Source organism: Sceloporus occidentalis, unplaced genomic scaffold, assembly GCF_023333645.1.
Source record: "Sceloporus occidentalis isolate IW3139 unplaced genomic scaffold, rSceOcc1.0.p SCAF_188, whole genome shotgun sequence".
NCBI lineage: Eukaryota > Metazoa > Chordata > Lepidosauria > Squamata > Phrynosomatidae > Sceloporus > Sceloporus occidentalis.
Window position 1 is genome coordinate 1,440,363 of NW_028317168.1, and position 17,569 is coordinate 1,457,931.

The 17,569-nt window shown below is 58.2% G+C and overlaps 3 non-coding genes and 5 pseudogenes across 3 annotated transcripts; all 8 read right to left on the minus strand.

The window, feature by feature from the left end:
- Positions 1-1,918: 1,918 nt before the first annotated feature.
- LOC149278512 (U2 spliceosomal RNA) lies at positions 1,919-2,090 on the minus strand (annotated as a pseudogene).
- A 1,707-nt stretch (positions 2,091-3,797) lies between these two features.
- Positions 3,798-3,969, minus strand: LOC149278513 (U2 spliceosomal RNA; annotated as a pseudogene).
- Positions 3,970-5,721: 1,752 nt separating this feature from the next.
- Positions 5,722-5,899, minus strand: LOC149278514 (U2 spliceosomal RNA; annotated as a pseudogene).
- A 1,704-nt stretch (positions 5,900-7,603) lies between these two features.
- LOC149278515 (U2 spliceosomal RNA) lies at positions 7,604-7,794 on the minus strand. Its single transcript, XR_016278721.1, has one exon. It is a non-coding gene; the product is annotated as a U2 spliceosomal RNA (small nuclear RNA).
- Positions 7,795-8,813: 1,019 nt separating this feature from the next.
- Positions 8,814-8,985, minus strand: LOC149278516 (U2 spliceosomal RNA; annotated as a pseudogene).
- Positions 8,986-14,366: 5,381 nt separating this feature from the next.
- Positions 14,367-14,498, minus strand: LOC149278517 (U2 spliceosomal RNA; annotated as a pseudogene).
- Positions 14,499-15,628: 1,130 nt separating this feature from the next.
- LOC149278518 (U2 spliceosomal RNA) lies at positions 15,629-15,819 on the minus strand. The gene has a single exon (XR_016278738.1). It is a non-coding gene; the product is annotated as a U2 spliceosomal RNA (small nuclear RNA).
- A 1,066-nt stretch (positions 15,820-16,885) lies between these two features.
- LOC149278519 (U2 spliceosomal RNA) lies at positions 16,886-17,076 on the minus strand. Its single transcript, XR_016278749.1, has one exon. It is a non-coding gene; the product is annotated as a U2 spliceosomal RNA (small nuclear RNA).
- Positions 17,077-17,569: the final 493 nt, after the last annotated feature.

Consider the following 17,569-nt stretch of genomic DNA (forward strand, 5'->3'; position numbering starts at 1 on the left):
GGGACATGACCACGCCCCATGCCCCACATCTCCACAGAGATCACATTTCCTGGGGTTTGGACACTCAAAGGCCATATGTCCCTTCTGCCTGCAATTACGGCAAACCTTCTGGTCTTCGACGCAGTGCTCACTAGTGTGCCCGAACTTAAAGCACTTCCGACAAAAGGTAGGACAGTTGGGATAAAAAAGATATCCCTGATTCCCCCCGATAGAGAAGTTCTGCGGTGGATGCATCATCCCTCCATATCCCTTCTCGTCGGGTTTTAAGGTAACCCAAAACCTTCTCCTACCATTATACACGCCAAAAGGATTCCGCATATACTCCGGTTCTTCCACTTTGGACGCATATTGGCTCAAAAACGCACAGATCGCATCATCTGGCACAAAGGGATTGTATATATGCACCGTAATACATACTTTCCGCACCGCAACCGAGGGACGAAAAACAATGCCACGTAACAAAACATGATCAGCATGGGTAAGACTCCGTTCCATCAAATTCCGTGCTCCCCAAACCGATTTGAAAGTAATGTCAAAGAAACCACGGAACCCAAAATCCTGAAGGCAAAAAATCTCCCCTCTTGGCATCTGCAACAGACCTTCCACGATTTTCACCTGAACTTCCTCCAGCGAAATCCTCCTCCGACGTTCTTCATCCTCAATACACATGCGCACCGTATTCGGAAAGTTCGGTATCGCCATCACGCCGATCGCTCCACGTTCCCAGTGCCAGCTCTGACGGGACCCCCTATAGCAGCACCCGGCTTAAGACCCCAATGAAGGGGCCGATGCCGGGAGGCCGAGGGCCGTACTCCGCTGACACTAGGACCTCTGGCTAAGATCTCCTGTACAAGTACACTTGATCTTAGCCAAAAGGCCGAGAAGCGATAACCCGAAGAGGGCGGCGGGCCCGGCTCGGGCCCGCCACCCAGGCTCCGCACAGTCGCAGCGAGCTGCCACGCGGGCCCCGGGCCTCCCTTCCGCCCGCTGCACGCCCGCCACCCACCAACCCCCAGGGCACTCCCTCTGCGGATCCCCGCGCCGGACTGCAGCCCTGCGCCGGCAGCCACGGCTGGAAAGGACCGCCCGCACCACCCCTGCGTCCAAGCCGAGCACCACCGGCTCGCACACTCTCCCCTCTCTCCGTCTCCTGCCTGCCCGCCCGCCCTCCCTCCCTCTGTCTCGACGAGGCCCGCCGGGATCGTGGCGGCGCGGCCTGAAACATTTGCATGGCTCCGCCCCCGGGGGGGGGGGCAGTTCGCACCTCCGCCTCCCGCTCAACGAGATCGGCTGCTAAGCACCTGACAGACGTAGCAGTCCTTACTCTAATCTCATCTCCTCTCATCTCATCTAATCCTCTTAACCGCTACTGCTGCTGCTGGGACAAACACTCGCTCACTCTCTCTCGTCCTCGCCCTCGTCAGCCACCATCAGAGGGAGACACAAACCAAGGCATGCAAAAGAACCACAGGAGCCAGGCAGCAGCTGCAGCCGCTGCAGCACAACCGTCAGCTGGCCACGCTAACCTTCAAGCAACCAAACACACTAGCGCTTTAATCCTTCAATGCACCCTCAACCGGCATGGGCCTTCATGACCAAGGCCACACACACACACACACACACACACACACACACAGAGTTACATTACGTTCCGACGGACATTACCGCAGCACGCTTCAGTGACGTGACGTGTCGCGACCAAGAGGCACGCACGCACTCACTGGCCTGCAACAGCGACGAGCTGGGAGGAAAGAAAGGAAGGAAGGAAGCAACCGACCCACCGGCCGACCGACCCTGGACTGCTGCCGCTGCTCCCCGGGTCGCTCGGCCCTTCCTCGGATCGCTGCTCTGCTCGGTTTTGCTGTGCTGTGCTGTGCTGTGCTGTGCTGGGTCGGGTTCTGCTTTTGGTCACTGATAAGAGAGGTGCACCGGTCCTGGAGGTACTGCAATACCAGGTCAATGCGTGGAGTGGACAGAGCAAGCTCTTCTTCCATCTCCCTGTTCTAAAAATCCATTTAATATATGGTCCCCAGATAGGGGACGTATCAGATATTAAACTGATAAGAACAGATTTTTTTTTTTTTTTTTTTTTTTTTTTTTTTTTTTTTTTTTTTTTTTTGAAGCCCGAGGTGCGTGCTCCTTTGGGTGATGCGTTCTGTGCTCCAAAGAGGCAGCAGAAGCCATATACGAAACTGGGTCCCCACAAGGGGAACCCAGACAAATTCCTCCCCCCCCCCATGGGAGGGTCAGATCTTAGGACTCTCCCCGAAGGGTGAGACCCCATTGCCATGGGGCACTCCCATCGGGAAGTAGCCCCCTTGGCTTCACTACCAAAAGGTAGTGTCCGAAAACAAAAGTGCCAAATCGAAAAACCAAATCGTGAACGTGGCCTCGCTAAAAGGTTTGGTGACCGTGAAAATCCAATCAAAATTAATGGGCACACGTGCTTAAACACATTGTGATAAATAAATAAATAATTTAGGGGCGGGTCATGACTGACCCAGCCAGGTTCAAAAATAAATTCCACTCCATGCCCTGATGGTGCGATGGAGGGAGTGTGAAGATCCGCCGGTGCAAAAAATGTGCATTTACCGTGTGCAGCGGCGTGCAAGTCTGCACACGGTAACTCCGACTTGCGTCAGGGCAATTTAAGCACCTCGGGCTTCGTGCTTTCCCGAACCCTAAGGCCAGAGGATCAGCATAGTCCCCCCCCTGTCCGAAGGGAACTACACTTGATCTTAGCCAAAAGGCCGAGAAGCGATAACCCGAAGAGGGCGGCGGGCCCGGCTCGGGCCCGCCACCCAGGCTCCGCACAGTCGCAGCGAGCTGCCACGCGGGCCCCGGGCCTCCCTTCCGCCCGCTGCACGCCCGCCACCCACCAACCCCCAGGGCACTCCCTCTGCGGATCCCCGCGCCGGACTGCAGCCCTGCGCCGGCAGCCACGGCTGGAAAGGACCGCCCGCACCACCCCTGCGTCCAAGCCGAGCACCACCGGCTCGCACACTCTCCCCTCTCTCCGTCTCCTGCCTGCCCGCCCGCCCTCCCTCCCTCTGTCTCGACGAGGCCCGCCGGGATCGTGGCGGCGCGGCCTGAAACATTTGCATGGCTCCGCCCCCGGGGGGGGGGGGGCAGTTCGCACCTCCGCCTCCCGCTCAACGAGATCGGCTGCTAAGCACCTGACAGACGTAGCAGTCCTTACTCTAATCTCATCTCCTCTCATCTCATCTAATCCTCTTAACCGCTACTGCTGCTGCTGGGACAAACACTCGCTCACTCTCTCTCGTCCTCGCCCTCGTCAGCCACCATCAGAGGGAGACACAAACCAAGGCATGCAAAAGAACCACAGGAGCCAGGCAGCAGCTGCAGCCGCTGCAGCACAACCGTCAGCTGGCCACGCTAACCTTCAAGCAACCAAACACACTAGCGCTTTAATCCTTCAATGCACCCTCAACCGGCATGGGCCTTCATGACCAAGGCCACACACACACACACACACACACACACACACACACACAGAGTTACATTACGTTCCGACGGACATTACCGCAGCACGCTTCAGTGACGTGACGTGTCGCGACCAAGAGGCACGCACGCACTCACTGGCCTGCAACAGCGACGAGCTGGGAGGAAAGAAAGGAAGGAAGGAAGCAACCGACCCACCGGCCGACCGACCCTGGACTGCTGCCGCTGCTCCCCGGGTCGCTCGGCCCTTCCTCGGATCGCTGCTCTGCTCGGTTTTGCTGTGCTGTGCTGTGCTGTGCTGTGCTGGGTCGGGTTCTGCTTTTGGTCACTGATAAGAGAGGTGCACCGGTCCTGGAGGTACTGCAATACCAGGTCAATGCGTGGAGTGGACAGAGCAAGCTCTTCTTCCATCTCCCTGTTCTAAAAATCCATTTAATATATGGTCCCCAGATAGGGGACGTATCAGATATTAAACTGATAAGAACAGATTTTTTTTTTTTTTTTTTTTTTTTTTTTTTTTTTTTTTTTTTTTTTTTTTTTTTGAAGCCCGAGGTGCGTGCTCCTTTGGGTGCTGCTTTCCGTGCTCCTAAGAGGCAGCGGAAGCCTTATACGAAACTGGGTCCCCACAAGGGGAACCCAGACAAATTCCTCCCCCCCCCCATGGGAGGGTCGGATCTTAGGACTCTCCCCGAAGGGTGAGACCCCATCGCCATGGGGCACTCCCATCGGGAAGTAGCCCCCTTGGCTTCACTACCGAAAGATAGTGTCCGAAAACAAAAGTGCCAAATCGAAAAACCAAATCGTGAACGTGGCCTCGCTTAAAGGTTTGGTGACCGTGAAAATCCAATCGAAATTAATGGGCACACGTGCTTAAAACACATTGTGATAAATAAATAAATAATTTAGGGGCGGGCCATGACTGACCCAGCCAGGTTCAAAAATAAATTCCACTCCATGCCCTGATGGTGCGATGGAGGGAGTGTGAAGATCCGCCGGTGCAAAAAATGTGCATTTACCGTGTGCAGCGGCGTGCAAGTCTGCACACGGTAACTCCGACTTGCGTCAGGGCAATTTAAGCACCTCGGGCTTCGTGCTTTCCCGAACCCTAAGGCCAGAGGATCAGCATAGTCCCCCCCCTGTCCGAAGGGAACTACACTTGATCTTAGCCAAAAGGCCGAGAAGCGATAACCCGAAGAGGGCGGCGGGCCCGGCTCGGGCCCGCCACCCAGGCTCCGCACAGTCGCAGCGAGCTGCCACGCGGGCCCCGGGCCTCCCTTCCGCCCGCTGCACGCCCGCCACCCACCAACCCCCAGGGCACTCCCTCTGCGGATCCCCGCGCCGGACTGCAGCCCTGCGCCGGCAGCCACGGCTGGAAAGGACCGCCCGCACCACCCCTGCGTCCAAGCCGAGCACCACCGGCTCGCACACTCTCCCCTCTCTCCGTCTCCTGCCTGCCCGCCCGCCCGCCCTCTGTCTCGACGAGGCCCGCCGGGATCGTGGCGGCGCGGCCTGAAACATTTGCATGGCTCCGCCCCCAGGGGGGGGGGGGGGCAGTTCGCACCTCCGCCTCCCGCTCAACGAGATCGGCTGCTAAGCACCTGACAGACGTAGCAGTCCTTACTCTAATCTCATCTCCTCTCATCTCATCTAATCCTCTTAACCGCTACTGCTGCTGCTGGGACAAACACTCGCTCACTCTCTCTCGTCCTCGCCCTCGTCAGCCACCATCAGAGGGAGACACAAACCAAGGCATGCAAAAGAACCACAGGAGCCAGGCAGCAGCTGCAGCCGCTGCAGCACAACCGTCAGCTGGCCACGCTAACCTTCAAGCAACCAAACACACTAGCGCTTTAATCCTTCAATGCACCCTCAACCGGCATGGGCCTTCATGACCAAGGCCACACACACACACACACACACACACACACACACACACACACACACACACAGTTACATTACGTTCCGACGGACATTACCGCAGCACACTTCAGTGACGTGACGTGTCGCGACCAAGAGGCACGCACGCACTCACTGGCCTGCAACAGCGACGAGCTGGGAGGAAAGAAAGGAAGGAAGGAAGCAACCGACCCACCGGCCGACCGACCCTGGACTGCTGCCGCTGCTCCCCGGGTCGCTCGGCCCTTCCTCGGATCGCTGCTCTGCTCGGTTTTGCTGTGCTGTGCTGTGCTGTGCTGTGCTGTGCTGTGCTGTGCTGTGCTGTGCTGTGCTGTGCTGGGTTCTGCTTTTGGTCACTGATAAGAGAGGTGCACCGGTCCTGGAGGTACTGCAATACCAGGTCAATGCGTGGAGTGGACAGAGCAAGCTCTTCTTCCATCTCCCTGTTCTAAAAATCCATTTAATATATGGTCCCCAGATAGGGGACGTATCAGATATTAAACTGATAAGAACAGATTTTTTTTTTTTTTTTTGAAGCCCGAGGTGCGTGCTCCTTTGGGTGCTGCTTTCCGTGCTCCTAAGAGGCAGCGGAAGCCATATACGAAACTGGGTCCCCACAAGGGGAACCCAGACAAATTCCTCCCCCCCCCCATGGGAGGGTCGGATCTTAGGACTCTCCCCGAAGGGTGAGACCCCATCGCCATGGGGCACTCCCATCGGGAAGTAGCCCCCTTGGCTTCACTACCGAAAGATAGTGTCCGAAAACAAAAGTGCCAAATCGAAAAACCGAAATCGTGAACGTGGCCTCGCTTAAAGGTTTGGTGACCGTGAAAATCCAATCGAAATTAATGGGCACACGTGCTTAAACACATTGTGATAAATAAATAAATAATTTAGGGGCGGGCCATGACTGACCCAGCCAGGTTCAAAAATAAATTCCACTCCATGCCCTGATGGTGCGATGGAGGGAGTGTGAAGATCCGCCGGTGCAAAAAATGTGCATTTACCGTGTGCAGCGGCGTGCAAGTCTGCACACGGTAACTCCGACTTGCGTCAGGGCAATTTAAGCACCTCGGGCTTCGTGCTTTCCCGAACCCTAAGGCCAGAGGATCAGCATAGTCCCCCCCCTGTCCGAAGGGAACTACACTTGATCTTAGCCAAAAGGCCGAGAAGCGATAACCCGAAGAGGGCGGCGGGCCCGGCTCGGGCCCGCCACCCAGGCTCCGCACAGTCGCAGCGAGCTGCCACGCGGGCCCCGGGCCTCCCTTCCGCCCGCTGCACGCCCGCCACCCACCAACCCCCAGGGCACTCCCTCTGCGGATCCCCGCGCCGGACTGCAGCCCTGCGCCGGCAGCCACGGCTGGAAAGGACCGCCCGCACCACCCCTGCGTCCAAGCCGAGCACCACCGGCTCGCACACTCTCCCCTCTCTCCGTCTCCTGCCTGCCCGCCCGCCCGCCCTCTGTCTCGACGAGGCCCGCCGGGATCGTGGCGGCGCGGCCTGAAACATTTGCATGGCTCCGCCCCCAGGGGGGGGGGGGGCAGTTCGCACCTCCGCCTCCCGCTCAACGAGATCGGCTGCTAAGCACCTGACAGACGTAGCAGTCCTTACTCTAATCTCATCTCCTCTCATCTCATCTAATCCTCTTAACCGCTACTGCTGCTGCTGGGACAAACACTCGCTCACTCTCTCTCGTCCTCGCCCTCGTCAGCCACCATCAGAGGGAGACACAAACCAAGGCATGCAAAAGAACCACAGGAGCCAGGCAGCAGCTGCAGCCGCTGCAGCACAACCGTCAGCTGGCCACGCTAACCTTCAAGCAACCAAACACACTAGCGCTTTAATCCTTCAATGCACCCTCAACCGGCATGGGCCTTCATGACCAAGGCCACACACACACACACACACACACACACACACACACACACACACACACACACACACACACACACACACACACACAGTTACATTACGTTCCGACGGACATTACCGCAGCACGCTTCAGTGACGTGACGTGTCGCGACCAAGAGGCACGCACGCACGCACGCACGCACTCACTGGCCTGCAACAGCGACGAGCTGGGAGGAAAGAAAGGAAGGAAGGAAGCAACCGACCCACCGGCCGACCGACCCTGGACTGCTGCCGCTGCTCCCCGGGTCGCTCGGCCCTTCCTCGGATCGTTGCTCCGCTCGGATTTGCTTTGCTTTGCTGGGTTGGGTTGGGTTCTGCTTTTGGTCACTGATAAGAGAGGTGCACCGGTCCTGGAGGTACTGCAATACCAGGTCAATGCGTGGAGTGGACAGAGCAAGCTCTTCTTCCATCTCCCTGTTCTAAAAATCCATTTAATATATGGTCCCCAGATAGGGGACGTATCAGATATTAAACTGATAAGAACAGATACTACACTTGATCTTAGCCAAAAGGCCGAGAAGCGATAACCCGAAGAGGGCGGCGGGCCCGGCTCGGGCCCGCCACCCAGGCTCCGCACAGTCGCAGCGAGCTGCCACGCGGGCCCCGGGCCTCCCTTCCGCCCGCTGCACGCCCGCCACCCACCAACCCCCAGGGCACTCCCTCTGCGGATCCCCGCGCCGGACTGCAGCCCTGCGCCGGCAGCCACGGCTGGAAAGGACCGCCCGCACCACCCCTGCGTCCAAGCCGAGCACCACCGGCTCGCACACTCTCCCCTCTCTCCGTCTCCTGCCTGCCCGCCCGCCCGCCCTCTGTCTCGACGAGGCCCGCCGGGATCGTGGCGGCGCGGCCTGAAACATTTGCATGGCTCCGCCCCCAGGGGGGGGGGGGGGCAGTTCGCACCTCCGCCTCCCGCTCAACGAGATCGGCTGCTAAGCACCTGACAGACGTAGCAGTCCTTACTCTAATCTCATCTCCTCTCATCTCATCTAATCCTCTTAACCGCTACTGCTGCTGCTGGGACAAACACTCGCTCACTCTCTCTCGTCCTCGCCCTCGTCAGCCACCATCAGAGGGAGACACAAACCAAGGCATGCAAAAGAACCACAGGAGCCAGGCAGCAGCTGCAGCCGCTGCAGCACAACCGTCAGCTGGCCACGCTAACCTTCAAGCAACCAAACACACTAGCGCTTTAATCCTTCAATGCACCCTCAACCGGCATGGGCCTTCATGACCAAGGCCACACACACACACACACACACACACACACACACACAGTTACATTACGTTCCGACGGACATTACCGCAGCACACTTCAGTGACGTGACGTGTCGCGACCAAGAGGCACGCACGCACTCACTGGCCTGCAACAGCGACGAGCTGGGAGGAAAGAAAGGAAGGAAGGAAGCAACCGACCCACCGGCCGACCGACCCTGGACTGCTGCCGCTGCTCCCCGGGTCGCTCGGCCCTTCCTCGGATCGTTGCTCCGCTCGGATTTGCTTTGCTTTGCTGGGTTGGGTTGGGTTCTGCTTTTGGTCACTGATAAGAGAGGTGCACCGGTCCTGGAGGTACTGCAATACCAGGTCAATGCGTGGAGTGGACAGAGCAAGCTCTTCTTCCATCTCCCTGTTCTAAAAATCCATTTAATATATGGTCCCCAGATAGGGGACGTATCAGATATTAAACTGATAAGAACAGATTTTTTTTTTTTTTTTTTTTTTTTTTTTTTTTTTTTTTTTTTTTTTTTTTTTTTTTTTTTTGTATTTAAGTTTATTATACAAACTGATTATGATAAAACAGACATCAACCTGTTTTAGCAGGAGTACATAAATCGGTATTATCGGTACAGGTAGACGATAAGCAGTACTGCGACGCAGCGCAGGGCAATACACGTTACAGTACGACTTCAGTTACGGAAAGCTCAGTAGAAGCAGTGTACAATTACATTTCCAGACGTGGCGCATATGGTTAGCACTTGGTGGAACATAACCTGGGGAAATGGGGGGGGGGGAGGGGGCCGAGGAGAATGGGGCTAGTCTTCAGCCTCTAGACTGTCCTTGAGAGAGTAGTCTCTCAGCAGGCTGTGGATAAGCCTGCGGCAGTCACGGACTGTGACCTGCTCCCTCCTCAGCACCAGGCGGTTCCTGGCACACCATAGAGCGTCCTTTACACAGCACATGAGACGCCAAGCATCCTCAATGGCGCTCTCCGTGTGTGTTCCTGGAAAAAGTCCGTAAAGTACCGAATGGTAAGACAGGTACTTTCTCTCGATAGAGTCCTTGAGATCCAGCTCCAGGGCTCTGAACAAAGCCTGTGCAAACGGGCACCGCCAGAACAAGTGAAGAGAAGTCTCCTCCTCCACAATGCACTGTGGGCAGTGTCTATATCTGCACAGCCCCCTGGCATGCATAAATGTCCTTAGGGGGAGGCCTCCCTGAATGGCCATCCATGCCATGTCTTTATGCCTGTTGGTTAGCCTGCTCGACGACACGTTAGCCCAGACAGTCTTGGCTGTGGCGTCGGGGAGCCCTGGGATGTTCTCCATAGTGTCTTTGGCTCTGATGAACTTGTGGATCACACGGGGTAACCACAAGTCTGGTTTAACTCCCTCCAGTTGGTGCTCCCTTACAAATTTGCCCACGTCCGAGTAGAACCAGGGCATGGTCCAATTGTAAGGGACGGAGCTGTCCCACTTTTCCCACTTGAGCTGCCTCCACAGGGGCAGCAGGAAGAAGCGAGACATGGAGTTTCCAGCAGAGCCTTTCGCTACGTCTCTGAGAGTCCTGCGCACGCAGTTGCACACAAAGAAGGTCCTCAGCATGGTAGGGATGTCAGGCACTCCTTTGCCTCCCTTGCCGGGTTCCTTGTACATCACTGCGCGCTTTACTCTGTCCATTTTGGAGCCCCAGATGAAGTGGAAAACTGCTCGGTTGATGGCTCGGTGAATGGTGACCAGCAAGGGCCAGGCCTGAGCCACGTACTGCAGCACGGGAAGAATCTCGTTGCGCAGCACCAGCACTTTCCCTTCGATGGTGAGGTCTCTGAGGCTCCACAGCCCAAATTTCTGCTTTACTTTGTTGAGTCTCTCCTCCCAGCTTTTCAGGGCCGCGCCGTCTCTGCCGAACCAGACTCCCAGGATCTTTAGGAAGTCGGTTTGGACGGGAAACGGGATCGGCTCAGAAGTCAGGTCCCACTGCCCGAACAGCATGGTCTCCGACTTCCCGCAGTTGACCTTTGCGCCTGAAGCTCGGCTGAAGTCCTCGCACGTCTGGACGAGCGCTCTCACCGACCGGCGATCCGCGCAGAAGATGGTCACGTCGTCCATGTAGAGCGAGCACTTTATCTCCTTCTTGTCTCTGCCCGGCGCGGTGATCCCTCTGATCTCTGGATTCCGTCTGATGCACTCGGCGAAGAGCTCTATACAACAGACAAAAAGAAGAGGTGAGAGAGGGCAGCCTTGCCTGACCCCAGAGAGGACTGGGAAGGGGTCAGTCTTCCAGCCGTTCACCAGCACCGAGCTGCGGATATCAAGGTACATCAGGTTAGCGTAAGAGCAGAACATCTCCCCCAGCCCAAACCTCCGCAGTACCTGACCCATAAAACCATGAGACAGTCGATCAAATGCCTTCTCTTGGTCTAGGGTGACCAGAGCGGCACGGACGTTGCGGTCCTTGATGTAGTAGATCGTGTCCCTGATGAGGGCCAGGCTGTCCGCGATCCGGCGTCCTGGGATGCCGCAGGTCTGGTCGGGGTGGACGATCTGCCCGATGACTTTCTTCAACCTGGTGGCTAGTACCTTGGCGAGGATCTTGTAGTCTACGTTCAGGAGAGAGATGGGACGCCAATTTTTCAGGTCGCGTCTCTCCCCCTTCCGCTTGTACAGGACCGTGATCATTCCCTCTCTCAGCGTGGGGGGCATCCTGCCCTCCACCACCATCTCCTCGTACAGGTCGAGGAGGTCCGGGCCGATGAGGTCCCACAGCGTTGTGTACAACTCGGCTGGGAGACCGTCACTGCCCGGTGTCCTGCCCTTCCTGAAGGATTTGGCGGCAGAGTGCAGCTCCTCCAGCGTCAAGGGGGCGTCCATGGCTGCGCGGCCTGCGGGATCAATGGTGTTAGTGATACCTGACAGGAACCGTTCGGCAGCCTCCGGGTCTGTGTCTTTGGGGGAGTAGAGATCTCGGTAGTAGTCGACGACCACTTTCTGGACCTCCTCCTTCCCCTGTCGTACCACACCTTCGCTGTCTCTCATTTCCGTCAGGGGCGTGTGGGCGGAGTGGAGCTTCCTGAAAAAGAAAGAGTTGCATTTCTCACCCTTCTCCAGGTTCTCCACCTTGGAACGGAAGACGATTTGCCTGGATTCCTCCTCAAAGTGCCTTTTCAGGCCCTCCTTGGTCTCCTCCAGCTCCTCGTCCACGTCCCATCCGCACTGTTGGAGGTCCAACAGGGACTGCAGCTTGCGTTGCAGCCGTCTGAATTTCCTCTTCCTCTCACACGCCTGGAGTCTTCCTTTAGCCTGAAAGAAAGAGCGCAGCTTTACTTTAGTAAACTCCCACCACTGGGTTACAGTGGGGAACAGATACTTGGTACTGACACAATCAGAATATACATTACGCAGCTCATCCACAATTTCCTGCCTCTCTAACAGGGCACAGTTCAGCTTCCAGGAGCCTGGACCGGGAGGAAACCCTTTGCCCAGGGCACACTGGAGCCGAACAGCCCTGTGGTCCGAGAAGTAGCAGGGCACCATGGAGCACTGCTGATGCTCTACCGCCCGAGAGGTGAACACAAAGTCTATCCGGGAACGCACAGAGCCATCCGGCCGGCTCCAAGAATAGTTCACGGAGCCGGTCCCGATGGAGCCCATAGCGTCCTTTAAGGATGCCTCTGTGACAATCTCTCTGAGCAGTTTCGAAGTCACGTCCAGTTTTGTTGCGTGGGTGGAGGTGCGCCCTCCTTCCTCGATCGGGCAGTTGAAGTCCCCGCCTATCACTACGGTCCTGGCGGTGGTCAGCTGGGTCCGCAGGTTCTGGAGAAGCTCCAGGCGTTGCTTCTTTTCCGGGGAGGCGTACACGGTGATGAGCCTGACAGGCTCCCCCGCCCAGGATCCGTCCACGACTAGAAGTCTGCCGCAGACCATCTCCTGGACAGCGTCCACCGTGAAGTTGGCTCCTCGGATCAGGATAGCAACTCCCGCCGACTTGCAGCCGTTCCCGCCGGACCAGAAGGACGGGCCGTGAGACCATTCCCTGCATAGATGGCGATACGAACGAGAGAAAGGTAAAGCGCATTCCTGCAACATATATACATCACACTGCTGAGAAGAAAGGAAGGTTAGTAAACCGCGCCTCCGGAACTGGTCCTTCATGCTCCTTACATTAATGGAGAAAATAGAAATTGACGCCATTAGTTGGGAGAAAAAAAGAAGGTCAGCTCAAACAGAGGCACTAGTTACCACCTCCTCCCCCTGGTGGGGGAGGATCTTCCCCGCCGTGGTCGATGGGGTTCATGGGGGTCCAGGCGGCCTCGTCTAGCATCTGTTCCAGGAGGGAGACCTGGTTGTCGATGTCCAGCTGGTTGAGGATCAGAGCCTCGGTCTCGGTGGCTGGCTCATCCGACGGGGTCAGGTCCTGGACCATCTTTTCCAGCGTGTCTTCGTCGTCATTTGCGGGCTCGGGAGGAGAGGGGACGGTGGGGGCTGGTGGTGGCGCCCTCTTCTGGACAGAGCTCCTGGTGGGGCTCGTCTCAGTCTCGCTGTCCTCGTCCTCCTCCTCCTCCTTCTTGCCGCTATGTTTGCGTTTTCTGGCTCCGGCTCCTTTTGGCGGCATCTCCAGGGGGTTGTCTGCAGCGGAAACAAGAGGGGGGAAAGGGTCGGGGTCGGGGTCTGCAGCAGCTGGGGGAGGGGTTAGAGCTGCTGCAGAGAGGGGGAGGAGGGGGGGGAGGGTGAAGGTGGTGAAGCAGGGAGGGTTGGAGGCAGCACAGGGGAGGGATGGCGCTGCCTCTGGGGGGGGAGGGGGAGCCTTGACAGCGGGCAGGGCCACGACAGTCTTGGCAGGGAGGGGAGCTGCTTTCTTACCTTTCCTGGGTGCCGCTTTCGGGGTTTCCGGAGGGGGTGTCTGCGGTGCCGTCGCCTTGGCTGGAGCCTTGGTCGGGGCCGATGAGGGGACCTTGGCCGGGGCCTTGGCTGTTGCTACCGCTGCGTATGACCTTGATCTTTTGGGGCAATCCTTGTAGATGTGCTCAGGATCGCCGCACAGGTTACAGGTCTTCTTTCGTGGACAGTCTTTGGTCTCGTGCCCCACCACCCTGCAGTGCCTGCAGGATTTCTGTTGGCATTCCTCCGCCTTGTGACCCAGTTGACCGCATCGTCTGCAGGTTGTGGGTTGACCAGGGTAGAAAAGCATGCCTGTAGAATTACCTAGGGCGAAGCTCTGCGGCAGGTGTTGGAGCCCGTCCGGCGAGGTGGAGTCTGCCTTCAGACGGATCACGAGGGACCATCTTCCTGTCCAGAAGCCGTACTGGTTGAGGATCTTGGTCGGTTCTTTTACGATGTGGCAGTATCTTCCCAGAAAAGTTGCCACGTCTTTTCCTGGGGTGTGGGGGTTCCGCATCGAGACCGTCACGGGCCTCTCCTCCCTGTGGATGGGGCTGTTTCCGTAGAAACGGGAGAGGACCTGGTCCGGTTTCGCCGCCCTGAAGGCCTCCCAGAACCTTTTGCAGACCGCCGCCGAGATGAACGTTACGTAGAACATTCCCTTCAAAAACGACTGGACGCTCAGGGTCTCTGCTGGGCTGAAGCCTGCTCCTTCGTGCACCACCTTCTTGCTGAAGGTGTCTGCATCCAGGTCGGGGGTGCGGCCCTCCACTTCCTTCAGCTTCAGGACCACCGTCTGCCTCATCCAGTTCTCCAGGGGAGGTGGGCTTCCTGGGGTCGCAGCAGGCTGGGCTCGGCTTCCGGTGGTCTGGCTGGGTCGTTCGGCTTCGGAGGTCTGGGTCGCCATTCTCGCTCCTCGTCGGCTCTGGCCCAGAAAGTGTGGAAACCTGAAAAAGATAAGTATCTGTTCTGACAAGAACAGCAGTGATTGTTCTGGCAAGAACAGTTGTGTGTTCTGATAAGAACAGTTTTGTGTTCTGGCAAGAACAGTTGTGTGTTCCGACAAGAACAGTATACTTGATCTTAGCCAAAAGGCCGAGACTACACTTGATCTTAGCCAAAAGGCCGAGAAGCGATAACCCGAAGAGGGCGGCGGGCCCGGCTCGGGCCCGCCACCCAGGCTCCGCACAGTCGCAGCGAGCTGCCACGCGGGCCCCGGGCCTCCCTTCCGCCCGCTGCACGCCCGCCACCCACCAACCCCCAGGGCACTCCCTCTGCGGATCCCCGCGCCGGACTGCAGCCCTGCGCCGGCAGCCACGGCTGGAAAGGACCGCCCGCACCACCCCTGCGTCCAAGCCGAGCACCACCGGCTCGCACACTCTCCCCTCTCTCCGTCTCCTGCCTGCCCGCCCGCCCGCCCTCTGTCTCGACGAGGCCCGCCGGGATCGTGGCGGCGCGGCCTGAAACATTTGCATGGCTCCGCCCCCAGGGGGGGGGGGGGCAGTTCGCACCTCCGCCTCCCGCTCAACGAGATCGGCTGCTAAGCACCTGACAGACGTAGCAGTCCTTACTCTAATCTCATCTCCTCTCATCTCATCTAATCCTCTTAACCGCTACTGCTGCTGCTGGGACAAACACTCGCTCACTCTCTCTCGTCCTCGCCCTCGTCAGCCACCATCAGAGGGAGACACAAACCAAGGCATGCAAAAGAACCACAGGAGCCAGGCAGCAGCTGCAGCCGCTGCAGCACAACCGTCAGCTGGCCACGCTAACCTTCAAGCAACCAAACACACTAGCGCTTTAATCCTTCAATGCACCCTCAACCGGCATGGGCCTTCATGACCAAGGCCACACACACACACACACACACACACACACACACACACACACACACACACACACACACACACACACACACACACACAGTTACATTACGTTCCGACGGACATTACCGCAGCACGCTTCAGTGACGTGACGTGTCGCGACCAAGAGGCACGCACGCACGCACGCACGCACTCACTGGCCTGCAACAGCGACGAGCTGGGAGGAAAGAAAGGAAGGAAGGAAGCAACCGACCCACCGGCCGACCGACCCTGGACTGCTGCCGCTGCTCCCCGGGTCGCTCGGCCCTTCCTCGGATCGCTGCTCTGCTCGGTTTTGCTGTGCTGTGCTGTGCTGTGCTGTGCTGTGCTGTGCTGTGCTGTGCTGTGCTGTGCTGTGCTGTGCTGTGCTGTGCTGTGTCGGGTTCTGCTTTTGGTCACTGATAAGAGAGGTGCACCGGTCCTGGAGGTACTGCAATACCAGGTCAATGCGTGGAGTGGACAGAGCAAGCTCTTCTTCCATCTCCCTGTTCTAAAAATCCATTTAATATATGGTCCCCAGATAGGGGACGTATCAGATATTAAACTGATAAGAACAGATACTACACTTGATCTTAGCCAAAAGGCCGAGAAGCGATAACCCGAAGAGGGCGGCGGGCCCGGCTCGGGCCCGCCACCCAGGCTCCGCACAGTCGCAGCGAGCTGCCACGCGGGCCCCGGGCCTCCCTTCCGCCCGCTGCACGCCCGCCACCCACCAACCCCCAGGGCACTCCCTCTGCGGATCCCCGCGCCGGACTGCAGCCCTGCGCCGGCAGCCACGGCTGGAAAGGACCGCCCGCACCACCCCTGCGTCCAAGCCGAGCACCACCGGCTCGCACACTCTCCCCTCTCTCCGTCTCCTGCCTGCCCGCCCGCCCGCCCTCTGTCTCGACGAGGCCCGCCGGGATCGTGGCGGCGCGGCCTGAAACATTTGCATGGCTCCGCCCCCAGGGGGGGGGGGGGCAGTTCGCACCTCCGCCTCCCGCTCAACGAGATCGGCTGCTAAGCACCTGACAGACGTAGCAGTCCTTACTCTAATCTCATCTCCTCTCATCTCATCTAATCCTCTTAACCGCTACTGCTGCTGCTGGGACAAACACTCGCTCACTCTCTCTCGTCCTCGCCCTCGTCAGCCACCATCAGAGGGAGACACAAACCAAGGCATGCAAAAGAACCACAGGAGCCAGGCAGCAGCTGCAGCCGCTGCAGCACAACCGTCAGCTGGCCACGCTAACCTTCAAGCAACCAAACACACTAGCGCTTTAATCCTTCAATGCACCCTCAACCGGCATGGGCCTTCATGACCAAGGCCACACACACACACACACACACACACACACACACACACACACACACACACACACACACACACACACACACACAGTTACATTACGTTCCGACGGACATTACCGCAGCACGCTTCAGTGACGTGACGTGTCGCGACCAAGAGGCACGCACGCACGCACGCACGCACTCACTGGCCTGCAACAGCGACGAGCTGGGAGGAAAGAAAGGAAGGAAGGAAGCAACCGACCCACCGGCCGACCGACCCTGGACTGCTGCCGCTGCTCCCCGGGTCGCTCGGCCCTTCCTCGGATCGTTGCTCCGCTCGGATTTGCTTTGCTTTGCTGGGTTGGGTTGGGTTCTGCTTTTGGTCACTGATAAGAGAGGTGCACCGGTCCTGGAGGTACTGCAATACCAGGTCAATGCGTGGAGTGGACAGAGCAAGCTCTTCTTCCATCTCCCTGTTCTAAAAATCCATTTAATATATGGTCCCCAGATAGGGGACGTATCAGATATTAAACTGATAAGAACAGATACTACACTTGATCTTAGCCAAAAGGCCGAGAAGCGATAACCCGAAGAGGGCGGCGGGCCCGGCTCGGGCCCGCCACCCAGGCTCCGCACAGTCGCAGCGAGCTGCCACGCGGGCCCCGGGCCTCCCTTCCGCCCGCTGCACGCCCGCCACCCACCAACCCCCAGGGCACTCCCTCTGCGGATCCCCGCGCCGGACTGCAGCCCTGCGCCGGCAGCCACGGCTGGAAAGGACCGCCCGCACCACCCCTGCGTCCAAGCCGAGCACCACCGGCTCGCACACTCTCCCCTCTCTCCGTCTCCTGCCTGCCCGCCCGCCCGCCCTCTGTCTCGACGAGGCCCGCCGGGATCGTGGCGGCGCGGCCTGAAACATTTGCATGGCTCCGCCCCCAGGGGGGGGGGGGCAGTTCGCACCTCCGCCTCCCGCTCAACGAGATCGGCTGCTAAGCACCTGACAGACGTAGCAGTCCTTACTCTAATCTCATCTCCTCTCATCTCATCTAATCCTCTTAACCGCTACTGCTGCTGCTGGGA